Raw genomic sequence first — 15,154 nt, forward strand, 5'->3', positions numbered from 1 at the left:
AGGGCAATTTACACATTTTATACTAAAAATAGAAAAATTGAGGCCAGGCTCAGTGGCTCACACCTGTAATCCCAGCACTTTGGGAGGCTGAGGCGGGCAGATCACATGAGGTTGGGTGTTCAAGACCAGCCTGACCAACATGGATAAACCTCATCTCTACTAAAAATACAAAATTAGCCAGATGTGGTGGCATATGCCTGTAATCCCAGCTACTCGGGAGGCTGAGGCAGGAGAATTGCTTGAACCCGGGAGGCAGAGGTTGTGATGAGCCGAGATCATGCCACTGCACTCCAGCCTGGGCAACAAGAGCAAAATTCCATCTCAAAAAAAAAGAAAAGAAAGAAAAATTGAGATTTGGATCTACTTTATCATTTATTTTACATGTTCCCACTTTGCTTTAGCACATGCTGCCCTGGCACACGTCTACCACTCTTCCCAGACTGACCTTTTCTCTGCCCACGTCCTTCTCTCCTACTTTGTTGCTGTGACATGTCATGTATTCACACCCTTCTCCCTCCACCTGTGCCACCTGCCAACCGTTCAATCTATATGGGATATCCACAATTTGCTCTTTGACAGCTTTGGCCTACATTCTTTTCTCCATTCACTTGTTTCTGCAGAACTTGGAGCTTCATGAAGGCTTTTTACTTATTCTTTAATTCTTGTATGTTTATCAACCTAGTTAAAGGGTAAACTCTTTGAGAACAGAGATTGTCTTAAACTTCTTAGTATCCTTATCAGACCTGGGATGAGTACTGCCCTCAGTAGATCTGGTCAGACCAAACAAAATCAAGGCAGCTTTCCCCTCCATGTTGATGCCTAACAGTATCTTCTTCTTAGCACTTGCCTTTGAATGCGTGAATTCTGAAATCCTGAGTGTCATCTCTCTTCCTGTGGTCAAATTATTTTTATGCTATCTTTGATTCTGCTTTTAATATAACTGATGACATATAATTCAATGAAAGAACAAATCAGTAGTGTCTATTGATTGACAGTTCACACACAAGAAAAAAAGAGAAGGGTGTTGATTCATTTAGTGTGCAATGTTTACTATTGTGTTAGCTGCTATTATTATTATTTATTTATTTATTTATTTTGAGATGAAATCTCACTCCATTGCCCAGGCTGGCATGCAGTGGAGTGATCTCAGCTCACTGCAACCTCTGCCTCCCAGGTTCAAGCAATTCTCCTGCCTCAGCCTCCTGAGTAGCTGGGATTATAGACGCATACCACCATGCCTGGCTAATTTTTTTGTATTTTCAGTAGAGACAGGATTTCAACATGTTGGCCAGACTGGTCTTGAACTCTTGACCTCAAGTGATCCACCTGCCTCAGCCTCCTGAAATGCTGGGATTGCAGGTGTGAGCCACTGTGCCCCACCTATTATTAATTACTGGCTAGGCATCAGCAGGTGTAAGGCTTTTATTCCTTTCATAGACTAGCTATTAAAGAAAAATGCTACATAAAATTTATCCCTTTCTTAAGGATTTACCATGACTCATCACAGGCAAGATTCCATTTCTTTAACACAAAGTACTAATAATGCAAGAGTTAAGCCTACTGTGAGAGAGACTCCTTTTCTTAATTTTGTTTTAGCTTGAGTTTTTGTGGATGGTTATTATAGGTAAACTCCAAAAGGGAAAGAAGATGAACTTTAACAATATAATACCTAAAATATCCAGAAGATGTTGATTATGTCAGTACCTTGATGATCTTAATAGATTTCCAGTCTTGTGATACATAGTAATGTTGATCAAGATCCTCTTTACAGGAGTCTTTCTGAAATATAATTTTAAAAAAGGGAGAGAATGGAGAGAGGGAGATGGCTTTACTTATTAACCCTATTGATCATTTCATTCTTCTTGATGATCTTTCTCTACTTTTCTTGCCTCATGGTCTCAGTCACAATTACGTGAAATTCCAGCATTTCACATAACTGTATTACATAACTTGGAGATGTTATATATAAGTGCTAGTACCGAGAAGAAATAAGTTATAGAGTATTACCTGCACATACACAGTAGCAATTCAGGTTCTGGGGAGAATCCTGTTTCAGACTCAGAGAAAGCAGATGATGTATGCAGGCTCAGATGTTTTCTGGAGACCTTCAACTGCTGAGCTGTTTTCAATTCTGTTTCTCATCTGTTATTGTAAATGTGCCATAACAGTTGGCCTTTTTTTTTCTTTTTTTTTTTTTTTTTTGAGGCAGGGTATCACTCTGTTGCCCAGGCTGGAGTGCAGTGGCATGGTCATAGCTCCCTGAAGCCTCAAAGTCCCAGGCTGAAGTGGTCCTCCTTCCTCAGCCTCCCGAGTAACTAGGACTACAGGCATTTGCCATCACAACTGGCTTAATTTTTTATGTATGTATTTATGTATGTAGAGACAGGGTCTCACTTCATTGCCCAGGCTGGTCTAAAACTCCTAGGCTCAAACGATCCTCCCCCATCAGGCTCCCAAAGCCCTAGGATTGCAGGCTTGAGCCACCACTATAGTTTGCTTTTTTTTTTTTTTTTTTTTTTTTTTTATGCAAGATAGAGTCTCGTTCTTGTGTCCAGGCTGGAGTGCAGTGACACTATCTCAGCTCACTGCAACCTTGGCCTCCCGGGTTCAAGCCATTCTCCTGCCTTAGCCTCCTGAGTAGCTGAGATTACAGGTGCCCACCACCACACCCAGCTAATTTTTGTATTTTTAGTAGAGACAGATTTTCATCACGCTGTTTAGGCTGGTCTCAAACTCCAGATCTCATGATCTGCCCACCTCTGCCTCCCAAAGTGCTGATATTAAAGGCGTGAGCCCCCACGCCCAGCCTTATAGTTTGCTTTTTAATAGATGAAATGTTAACACTGGCCTCTGGCCTCCTAAAAAAGTTTAAAATAACAAACTCTAATGGGTTGCAGATTTGAACTCTTAGTTGTTTTTGTTTTTTGTTTCAGTTCTGGCACAATTAAAGTTGTTTCTTTTAAACTTTTTTTTTTTTTTTTGAGATGGTTTTGCTCTTGTCACCCAGGCTGAGGTGCAGTGGTACAATCTCAGCTCACTCCAACCTCTGCCTCTCAGGTTGAAGCAATTTTCCTGCCCCAGCCTCCTGAGTAGCTGGGACTACAGACACGTGCCACCATGTCTGGCTAATTTTTGCATTTTTAGTAGAGATAGGATCTTATCATGTTGGCCACGCTGGTCTCAAACTCCTGGCCTCAGGTGATCAACCCGCCTTGGCCTCCCAAGTGTTGGGATTACAGCCATTAGCCACTGCGGCTGGCTCTTTTGATCTGTTTTTTACAGTGATCATTAGTTTCATATTTTATGTGTTTGTAACATATCTACTAGAATATGAAGTATCTTATTAGGGTAGAATTTTATTATATAGAACATCTATTATATTGCATCTCCTTCCCTTATATACTAGTAATTTGTGTCTAAAATGTTTGAAACTCACTAGGGAAATTATGAACATTAAATAATAAAAGGCACATAATTTATACCTTTACTTTTTCAATAAATGCCAGATTCCTGTCTATACTTATTACAAGCCTTTTGAACAGATTTTGTGAATTTGCAGTTGCCCAGATTACTGCCCATCTCTCTGAGGATTAAAATGATCAGGACAGTACTTGAATTTAGGAAATAATATACCTGTGTAAAATATAACTACCAAAATTGCATACTGGTTCCTTGGCATTTGGAGGCAGAGGGTGTTAAGACTTGATACATGTTGAAAAACAGAAGGAACATATCTTAAGAGATTTTCTTAGCTTCCAGCACTGTGCCACATTGTCATTCAATAAGGTTATTAAGTTAAATAAAATTGTTATACTGGCTTGGAGTGGTGGCTCACGCCTATAATCCCACTGCTTTGGGAGGCCAAGGCAGACAGATCACCTGAGGTCAGGAGTTCGACACCAGCCTGGTCAACATGACAAAACTCGTCTCTACTAAAAATACAAAAAATTACTGAGACAGGAGAATCACTTAAAACTGGGAGGCAGAGATTGCAGTGAGCCAAGATAGCGCCACTGCACTCTAGCCTGGGCGACAGAGCAAGACTCCCTCTCAAACAAAAAAGAAAGAAAGAAAAAAATTGGCAGGGCACTGTGACTCATGCCTATAATTCTAGCACTTTGGGATGCTGATGTGGGCGGATCACTTGATGCCAGGAGTTTGAGACCAGCCTGGGCAACATGGTGAAACCCCATCTCTACTGAAAATACAAAAAGCTGGGCATGGTGGTGGGTTCCTATAGTCCCAGTTACTGGGAGGTTGAGGCACAAAAATCTCTTGAGCCCAGGAGGTAGAGGTTGCAGTGAGCCAAGATCGTGCCACTACACTCAAGCCTGGGCAACAGAGTAAGACTACTATAAAAAAAATTAGCCAGTCATGGTGACGGGTGCCTGTAGTCCCAGCAACTGAGGAGGCTGAGGCAAGAAAATCACTTGAAGCCATAAGGTGGAGGTTGCAGTAAGCCTAGATTGGGCCAGAGTACTCCAGCCTGGGTGATTGAACAAGACTGTCTCCAACAAAAAAAAATTGTTACAATATGGAAGACTATAATAATTGCAGTAGCTAACAAATTTTTTCCTTGGTATATCCCAAGCACTTCTAAATGCTTACATATAAGAGCTTGTTTACACTTCAGAACCGTGTCATCATTTTATAGATAAGGAAAGTGATGCATATAGAGAGGTTAAGAAAGTTTCCCAGTGGAATACTACTCAGCTGTAAAAAGGAACAGACCATTGACACATGCAACAACCTGAATGATTCATCAGAGAATTATGCTGAGTAAAAAAAGTCCATTTTAATGATTACATACTGTATGATTTTATTTATATAACATTCTTGAATTGATAAAACTATAGAAATGAACAGATTAGTGGTTGGCATGGGTTAAGAATGGGGTACGGACAAGGATGGATATGGGTGTGGCTATAAAAGGTCAATATGAGGGATCATTGTCGTGATTGAAACGTTCTGTGTCTTGACTGTAATTCAACATCAGTATCCTGGTTGTGATAATGTACTATATTTTTGCAAGATGCCCTTGGGAGAACTATGTTAAAAGTACGTATCTCTCTGTATTATTTCTTAGAATTTCATGTGATTCCTCAATTATCTCAAAAGAGAAAGTGCAACAAGAGAAAAGAAATTTCCCCAGGTCACACAGTGAGGGAAGAGTTTGAATAGAGTTCAAACTCCCACAGACCAGCTTTAGAGCTTGTGCTCTTAACCACTACACCAAAGTTCTTTAACCACATCTTCATCAGAACTCAGCACACACATCATTTATTTGTATGTCTCTAAAAACAAATTTTTCATGAAACAATACATAACCTTACTATGTAGGACATTAAATTGATTTTGTGACCCACTAAAGGGTTGTGACCTTTGTTTGAAAGATACTCTGGTATCCTGTGCTGCCTCTCTGATATATATTCATTTGTACTCTAGCACTATCTAGATGTGTACAAAAAACCATTCCTGAAAGGACCGTTTTGGCTCTGTTTCCAGCCTATAATTGTGGGCATACTTTAAAGGCTGGGCTAGTAACCTTGCATCCTTCTATTTTCCTTTAAAACATCTCCTTGTGAAAGCATCTTTTCTCGTAATTGCTATTATTGTCCTATGCTGATGACTCTGTAACTCCAAACTCCCATTTGCATTTATACAACTATGTGATCAAAAGTATCTTGAAAGCTGGGCATGGTGGTTGCATTCCTGTAGACCCATCTATTCAGGAGGCCGAGATGGGAGGATTGCTTGAGCCCAGGAGTGCAAGTCCAGCCTGTGCAATGTAGTGAGACTTTGTCTTTAAAAATAATATGTTGAGAATCCTTCCACATAAATATCCTTTGCTATATCCAAAACCAAGTTTATTTTGTCCTTTACCTCCATAACAGTTACTAAACTTTTTCATTTCTATTTACAGCACACTGTTTCAGTCTCTCAGCGCAAAAAAAAACCTTGGTGTTATTCGTGATGCCTTCGTTTCCTCTCTTCTATGACTGTCTAAACCTGAGTCACTATACTTCTTCGTGGGAGACCATTCTGATTCTCTTCTCTCAAATTCATTTTGCATAATCTTCTCAGAGTAATCATCCCCAAACAAAATTTCAGTCACGCTGATTCCCTGCTGAAAACCTTTGCTTCCTTCATTAATATCCTTCCCATTGCTTCCTTCATTAATATCCAAGTCTAGTTTCAAAGACCTCTTTATCTGACTCTACCCTACCTGTGTTTTCCAGTTCTCTTCAGTAAGAATTCCCCATTCCACTCTTACTTTCTCCACCTGACTTCACATACCCATTCCAACCACTTGGAATACTGTTCTCCATGTGTTCTGTGATACCACAAAATTTAGGATCTACCACAAGTACTGCAGTATATTGAGATTTATCATGCTTTTATTCATGGTATTTTTAGTGTTACCTCATTTGGAGTACAAGTGTATAATATTTAAGGGAGTTAAACTAAGGACAGCGATTATTCCTTGTTTTTATCAGGCCTGAGGTTTACCTGCTTTTACAAACTAATAAATTAGCCTCTTACTGTTTCTTGGATGCTGGCAAAAGTCACCAGACTCCTAGGTCAGAGACAAAGGACTTTATTACTCATGACAATGCAAGCATCCTGAGCATCTGCATCTCTGTGCCAGTTCCTCTTGGGCCAGAGTCCCATGGGGTGACACTGTATGACTCAGTGACATGCTCCGACATGGTAGGCTTGTGTTACAGGTGAAGAAAGCCAAGTTGGGAGAACCCATTGTTTTTGTAGGAAGCAGTAGGAAAGCCTCGTCTCTCATTATCAGCTCCATAAATGGCCCAGAGAAGAGTGGTCAGGGCCTTAGAGTCTTGACATAACCCAATAAAGAAATGTAGGTGCATAAGAGGTCCAAGGAGAATTGTTTCCCCCAACATCACTCAGGGAACATGAGAGAGACAGATCTAACCCTTAGAGATCATAGATCTAACTGCAAGATCTTATCATTGCCCTCTTCACAGCCATTTACATTATTTCTTTTTTTTTTTTTTTTTTTTTTTTTGATACCTAGGTAAAGCCCAAAACATTTAAATTATTTCTGTGGAATAAATTCAGCAAAGCAAGGAACTCTTGGGTTGTATTTACCACCTAAATGTCTTATGTTGTATCAAAACAAAGAAGGCTAACTATTATCCTAACTTCTAAATGTTTCCAGAAATCTTCTAGGTATTCTTCTGCAGCATGGAATTCTCAGGTAAAGGTAACTGAAGAAGTCTGGGTAACTTTCCAAAACTAAAATTGATTATATTATGATATGGGAGCCCAATAAAGAAGAAATCAATGTGTTTCCTAGGGTACTCTTGTGCAAGCTAGTACTTTTTAAAAAATCTATTAAAGGCCGGGTGCGGTGGCTCAACGCCTGTAATCCCAGCGCTTTGGGAGGCTGAGGCGGGCAGATAACGAGGTCAGGAGATTGAGACTATCCCAGTCAACATGGTGAAACCCCATCTCTACTAAAAATACAAAAATTAGCTGGGCGTGGTAGTGTGCACCTATAGTCCCAGCTACTTGGGAGGCTGAGGCAGGAGAATTGCTTGAACCTGGGAGGCAGAGGTTGCGGTGAGCCGAGATTGCACCATTGCACTCCAGCCTGGGCAACAAGAGTGAAACTCCGTCTCGAAAAAAAAAATCTATTAAAGATTAGAGCAATGTATACTTAACCAAGAATAAGTAAGAATATATAAAAAAGAATGGTTTTGGTTAAATAACCAAATAAGCTGACTCATTTCAATGCTAAAGCCCGTCAGAAGGGTTTTCTTGGTTACATATGGAGGTAGAAGAAACTACACTAGTTTCTTACAAGAAGCTAACAGCTAAACCTTGACCTAGAGCAAGAGAAAGCAGAATTTCTTTTGTGTGTGTGTGTGTGTGTGTGTGTGTGTGTGTGTGTGTCTGTCTGTCTGTCTGTCTCAGGATCTCATTCTGTTCCCAGGCTAGAATGTGGTGCCACAGCTCACTGCAGCTTCCACTTCCCAGGCTCAAGCCATCGTCCCACCTCAGCCTTCCAAGTAGATGGGACCACAGGTGTGTAGCACCACACCTAGCTAATTTTTTGTGTGTTTTTATGGAGACAGGGTCTCACCTTGTTGTCCAACCTGGTCTTGACTCCTCAGGTCAAGCTATCCATCTGCCAGCCTTGGCCTCCCAAAGTGCTGGATTTACAGTGGGAGCCACTGTGCCTAGCCAGAATTTTACTTTTACTTTAAATTTTTTACTTTTAATTATGGAACTTTTTTTTTTAGAGACAGGGCCTCAAGTCTTGCCCAGTCTGGAGTATGGTGGTGTGATCATAGCTCTCCTAGCTCACTGTAGCTTTGAACTCCTGGTCTCAAGCAACCTTCTTGCCTCATCTTGGCCCCCTGAGTAGCTAGGACTATGGGCACATGCCACAATGCCCAGCTTAATTATACAGCTTCTTACTTCTTATAGTGCATTAAAAAAAATAACTTAATGAGCTCTAATATCTCCATCACCAGTTTCAGTAATTATTGCCAATCTTATTTAATCTAATACCTCCATTTTTGTTTCTGGAGCATTTTAAAGCAAACTCCAAACATTACATCTCAGCACCTGTAAATCTTTCAGTGCTGTAACTAACAAAATTACCAACAAGGTCTTAATAGTATCTCAGCCCATTTTCAAAGTCCGATTGTCTCAAATATGTCTTTTTTAGTCGGTTTATTTGAATCAAGATACATGCAAGATAGTATTATGATGTCTAAAAACTTTAGTGTTTTTTTTCTAGTAATGGCCTTATTGAAGTACAATTCACATACCATAAAGGTCATCACTTAAAAGTGTACAATTCAGCGGTTGGTAGTATAGTCACAAAGATGTGCATTCATCACCACTCTCTAATCCTAAAATATTTTCATTACCCTAAAAAGAAATTCTATCATAACACTCTCTATTCTTCTTCCTCCCAGCCCCTGGCAACGACTAGTCTATTTTCTGTCTCTGCTGATTTTTCTTGAGGGACTTCTTCAAGTATTTACATATGTCTCTCTGTAGATTTGCCTATTCTGGGCATTTTATATAAAGAAAATCATAAAATATTTGGTCTTTTATGTCAGGCTTCTTTCACTTAGCATATGTTTTCAAGGGTTATCCATGTTGTAGCATGTATTGTAATGTCATTTCTTTTTATGCATTAATAATATATGGACATACCATATTTTGTCTATTTATTGGTTGGTGGACATTTGGCTTGTTTCACTTTGGGGCAAATTATGAATAATGCTACTGTGAACATTAATGTATACGTTTTGTGTGGATAGCTTTTTAAAATAATTTTAGCTTTTGTTTTAGATTTGGGGGGTACATGTGCAGTTTGTTATATGGGTATTTTGTGTGATGCTGAGATTTGGGGTATGAGTGATCCTGTCACCCAGGTAGTAAGCATAGTACCCAACAGTTTTTCTGCTTCCTCCTACCACCCGCTAGTTGTCTCCAGTGTCCATTGTTGGCATTTTTATGATGTGTGGACATAGGTTTTCGTATTGAAAACGTTGCATTTCTGGGTCAAATAACTCATATGTTTAATTTTTTGGAGAATTGCCAGACTGTTTGCCGAAGCAGCTGGACCATTTTACATTCCTATTAGCAGTGCACGAAAGTTTCCATTTTTCTACATTCTTATTAATACCATTTGCTCCAGTAAATAATTTTTATTATCACTGTCCTAGTGAGTGTGAAAAGGTATCTCGTCATTTTGATTTGTGTTTGTCTAATTAGCATCTTTTCATATGCTTTCTGGCCATTTCTCTGCAGAAATGTATATTTCAATCCTTTGCCCATTCTTTTTTACTAGATTATTTCTATTTTGTTGTTAAATCGTAATAATTCTTTGTACATTGTGTATACTGGATCTGATTTGCAAATATTTTCTTTCATTCTATGGCTTGTCTTTTTCACTTTCTTGATGATAACCTTTGAAGCACAAATGTTTTTAATTTTGATGATGTCCACCTTATCTATTTTTTCTTTTGTTGCTAAACCATTTCCTAGCCTATAGTCATAAAATATTTAAACTTGTGTTTTCTTCAAGAGTTTTATAGTTTTAGCTCTTAAACTTTGGTCTCAGATCTATTGTGAGTTTTGTTTTTTTCTTTAATTCTTTTACATTTGGATATCCAATTGTCCTACCACCATTTGTTGCAAAGACTATTCTTTTTAGTTGAACTGTCTTAGGACCCTTGTTGAAAATTTATTGACCATAAGTCAATTGTTTCTGAATTCTCAATTTCATTCCATTAATCTATATGTCTGTCCTTATGACTGTAACAGTCTTGAGTACTGTTGCTATATAGTAAGTTTTGAAATCAGGAAGTGTGAGCCTTCCAGCATTGTTCTTTTTCACGATTGTTTTGGCTATTCTGGGTTCCTTGTATTACCATATGTACTTTAGTATAAGCTTGTCAATTTCTGCAAAAAGATAGCTGGTGATTTGATAGAAATGCTTTGATCCTGTATCAATTTGAGGAATATTGTCATCTTGGCAGTATGAAGTTTTCTGATCTATGAACATTTGATATTTGTTTATTTTGATCTTTAAAAATTTTGTTGTTTGTTTTTTTGAGATGGAGTCTCGCTCTTTCGCCCAGGCTGGAGTGCAATGGCACAATCTTGGCTCACTGCAACCTCCACCTCCCGGGTTCAAGCAATTCTCCTGCCTCAGCTTCCTTAGTAGCTAGGATTACAGGTGTGTGCCACCACACCCAGAGAATTTTTGTAATTTTAGTAGAGACGGGGTTTCACCATGTTGGCCAGGCTGGTCTTGAACTCGTGATCTCAAGTGATCTACCCACCTCAGCCTCCCAAAGTGCTGGGATTACAGATGTGAGCCACCGCGCCTGGCCTGGTCTTTTAAATTTCTTTCAGCAAAGTTTTGTATTTTTCCATGTACAAGTCTTGCACGTCTTTCATTAAGTTTATCGACATTTTTCTGGTGCTATTATAAATGGAATTGTTTTTAAATTTCTTTTTTGAATTGTTTGTTGCTAATGTATAGAAATTAATTAATTTTTGTGTATTAATTTTGTGTATTGATCTTGTACCTTACAACCTTGCTAAATTCATTTATTTACGTACTTTTTGTGTGTGTGGATTCCTTAGGATTTTTTATATATAAGATCATGTCATCTACACATATAGTTTTACTTCTTCCTTTTCAAACTAATTGCCTTTGATTTCCTTTTCATGCCTAATTGCCCTAGCAAAACCTTCCTATACAGTGTTGGTTAGAAGTGGCAAAAGTGGACATCCTTGTCTTGTTCCTGATATTTGAGAAAACCTTCAGTCTTTTTTATGTCAAGTTTATGTTAGCTGTGAGTTTTACGTAGATGTAGATGCCCTTTGTCAAGCTAAGAAAGTTCCCGTCTCTTCCTGATTTGTTGAATGTTTGTATCATTAATGGATATTGGATTTTGTCAAGTGCTTTGTCTACTTCTAATGGAATTACCATGTGATGTCCTTCTTTATTAATTTGATGTATTACATTGATTGAGTTTTGTATGTTGGACAGACCTTGCATTCTGTGATTAATTCCAATTGGTTCAGTTATATAATCCTTTTTATATGTTGCTAGATTCGGTTTTTCAGTATTTTGTTGAGGATTTTTGTGTCTGTAGTCCTAAGGAATATTGATCTATAGTTTTCTTATGATATCTTTATCTGATTTGGTCTCAAGGTAATACTACTGTCATAGAATGAGTTAGGAAGTTCTCCTTTCTTCTGATTTTTGGAATAGTCTGTCAAGGATTTGTGTCAATTCTTTAAATGATTGGTAGATTTTAACAATGAGGCCATCTGGTCCTGGCCTCCTCTGTGTGTGATTTTTTTTTTATTACTAATTCAGGATCTTTACTTGTTGTAGGTCTGTTCAGATTTCCTATTTCTTCTTATGTCAGTTTTAGTAGTTTGTGTCTTTCTAAGAAATTGTCTGTTTTGTCTAGGTTATCTAATATGTTGGCATACAATTGTCTGTAGCATTCCCTTGTAACCCTTGTTTCTGTAATGTCAATACTAATGTCCCCTCTTTCATTCCTGATTTTAGTAATTTGAATCTTCTCCCTTTTCTACTGATACAGTCTAGCTAAGTGTCAATATTATTCATCTTGTCAAAGAACCAACTTTGGGTTTATTGATTTTTCTCAGTAGTTGTTTTTGCTGTTTATTTCTGCTCTAATCTTTATTATTTCCTTCCTCCTAGGGCTTTCTACTGATATACATGTATGTTAGTTGCCCTTGATGAAGCCAACTATGAAATCATGGAATTATAATATGCTAGCTAGGAGAATGATCTAGGTCAGTGTCTCTCAAACTTTAATGCCCATACAGATTGCCTGAGGATCTAGTTAAAGTGCAAAACCTGATTCAGTGGTACTGTTGGAACCTACAATTTCCCATGTCTAAAAGCTTTCCTGGTTATGCCAGTGTTGATGTTCCAAGACCAGAGAGTAGAGAGGATCTAGTTCATCTGGTATTAGTCATTTGTGGGGTTTTCCAAACAGAACATGTCGTTTCTCTGATTCCAGGTATATTAATATGCCTCTCCCTTGAGAATCAGTGCTGTTATATGTCATTATGACTGATATGAATGTGCATGGTTTCCATGGGAAAAAAAATAATTACTGAACAAGTCCAACCCTCTCATTTTACTGAGGAGGAAATTGAGGCCTCAAAGAGGTGAGATTTATTGCTTGAAGTCATATAATAGGTTAATTGGCCTAATAGATGATTACATTAATCATTTCTGATGACGAGTCCTAACTCAGTGAAGGTCCTCATTGATTATACTGTTACCAAGAAAAGGTAGCAATGAGGACAAGTAAATTTATGGTTAAATTTTTTTTTTTTTTTGAGACGGAGTTTTGCTCTTGTCTCACAGGCTGGAGTGTAGTGGTGCAGTCTTGGCTCACTGCAACCTCCGCCTGCTGGGTTCAAGTGATTCTTCTGCCTCAGCCTCATGAGTAGCTGGGCTTATAGGCACCCGGCACCATGCCCAGATAATTTTTGTATTTTTAGTAGAGATGGGGTTTCCCTGTGTTGGCCAGGTTGTTCTCGAACTCCCGACCTCAGGTAATCCACCTGCCTCAGTCTCCCAAAGTGCTGGGATTACAGGTGCAAGCCACCAGGCCCAGATGGTTAATTTTTTTTTGACTAACCCTTTAACAGATTTTCATCCAGAGGAAGTATTACTTAAGTAAATTTTCTTATTATTGAGTAGAAATATGATACCTGAGATGCCATTAAGGAGAGTAGATAGATAAAGATATGGATATGGATATAGGTATGTAGATAATCTAAGGATCCTAAGACTCTATTATTAGTATTTTTTTTAATGAGGATAGAATAAAAGTTTGTAATTGTCTCATACAAATAAGTGTCATCAGGCTTGCTAAATGGTGTTTTATTACAAGGTCTTTTTAGTACTTTTACTTCTTTCTTTCACAGTCAAGGACTTACTTTCTGTCAAATTTTATACTGTAAGAGCAATTATTACAAAAGTTCAAAATAGATTTATTTAAAATTATTGTTTTTCAGACATTACTAATGTAGAATAAGCTTTTCTTTTATAGCTATTCAGCACAAAAATGTTAATAAGCATTAAATAATACTCATTTTAGCTTTTGTATTAACAATGAGCAATAAATTCTTTTAAAATTTTTTTGATGTATAATAATTGTCCATGATTAGGAGTATAGAGTGATATTTTGGCTCATATGTACAATGTAATGAACAAATCAGTGTAATTAGCGTATCTTACCTCAAGCACTCATTTGTTTATTTTGGGAATATTCAGAATCCTCTCTTTTAGCTATTTAAAAATATACAAAAAATTATTGACTCTAGTCACCATACAATACTCTAGAACACTATAACTTACTTACCTTATCTATCTATCTAGCTGTAGCTTTGTATCCATTAGCCAACCTCTCCCGGTCTTCTTCTCCTCCATACTCTTCCCATTTTCTAATAACCACAATTCTACTTTCTACTTCTATGAGCTCAACTTTTTTAGCTTCCACATATGAGTGAGAGCATGCGGTATTTGCCTTTCTGTGCCTGACTTACTTCACTTGACATAATGTCCTTTAGGCTCATCCATGTTGCCATGAATCATAGGATTTCATTCTTTTTATAGCTGAATTGTGTATATATATACACACCATATTGGGGGTGTGTGTGTGTGTGTATATATGTGTGTGTGTGTATATACTACATTTCTTTAATCTATTCGTGTTGATGACACTTAGGTTGATTTCATATTTTGGCTATTGTGAATAGTACTGAATTAAACATGGGAATGCACATATCTCTTTGTTATATTATTTCGTTTCCTTTGGATAAACATCCACTAGTGGGATTGCTGAATCATATGATAGTTCTATTTTTAGTTTTTTTGAGAAACCTCTGTACAGTTTTCCATAAAGGCTATACTAATTTACATTCCCATCAACAGTGTATAAGAATTCCCTTTTTTCTGCATCCACACCAGCATTTGTTATTTTTTGTCTTGTTAATAATAGCCATTCTAACTGAAGTGAATTTTTGCTTTTAAGCTCTTATATCTAACAGTTAAATTACAATACCAGATTTTTGTTTGACTTTCACTTGTTTAGATTAGTAGTTCTCAATATGGAATGATTTAATCTCCCAAAGGATATTTGGCAGTGTCTGGAGACATTTTTGGTTGTCTTAACTGCAGGGTGCTGTGGACATCGAGTGTTAACTCCTGGAATGCTGTGAAAATTAGTTTGCAGAACAGAGCCCCGTAAAATTGAATTATCTAGCTTAAAATGTCAGCAGTGCCAAGGTTGAAAGTAGTATTTTTAAAAGAATGGGTGGGTTATTTATGTTTGGTGGAAGTTAGTTTAAATAGATTATAGCACCTTACTAATGGAGTCAATGGTATCAGAAATTTAATTCCCATAGAGGCTGATTAACCTCTCTATGGTTCATGCACGTCAGACCTCAGCCAGATGTCTTAAACATTTCTGCTGCTGATTATATGAACAAGATGAGACAGTGTAGATGCGTTGGTATAACTCTATCAGTACTTCTGGAAAAATGTCTCAGTATGATACTTTTTACTGAACCCAAGTCTGTCTCTCCCTCA

The 15,154-nt window shown here is 37.8% G+C and overlaps 1 protein-coding gene across 6 annotated transcripts in view; it reads left to right on the plus strand.

The window, feature by feature from the left end:
- Positions 1–15,154, plus strand: part of RUFY3 (RUN and FYVE domain containing 3) — a 100,249-nt gene that overhangs the window by 36,242 nt on the left and 48,853 nt on the right. The window lies entirely within an intron of this gene.

Source organism: Aotus nancymaae, unplaced genomic scaffold, assembly GCF_030222135.1.
Source record: "Aotus nancymaae isolate 86718 unplaced genomic scaffold, 86718_ANA_hifiasm-v0.15.2.pri h1tg000006l, whole genome shotgun sequence".
Classification (NCBI taxonomy): domain Eukaryota; kingdom Metazoa; phylum Chordata; class Mammalia; order Primates; family Aotidae; genus Aotus; species Aotus nancymaae.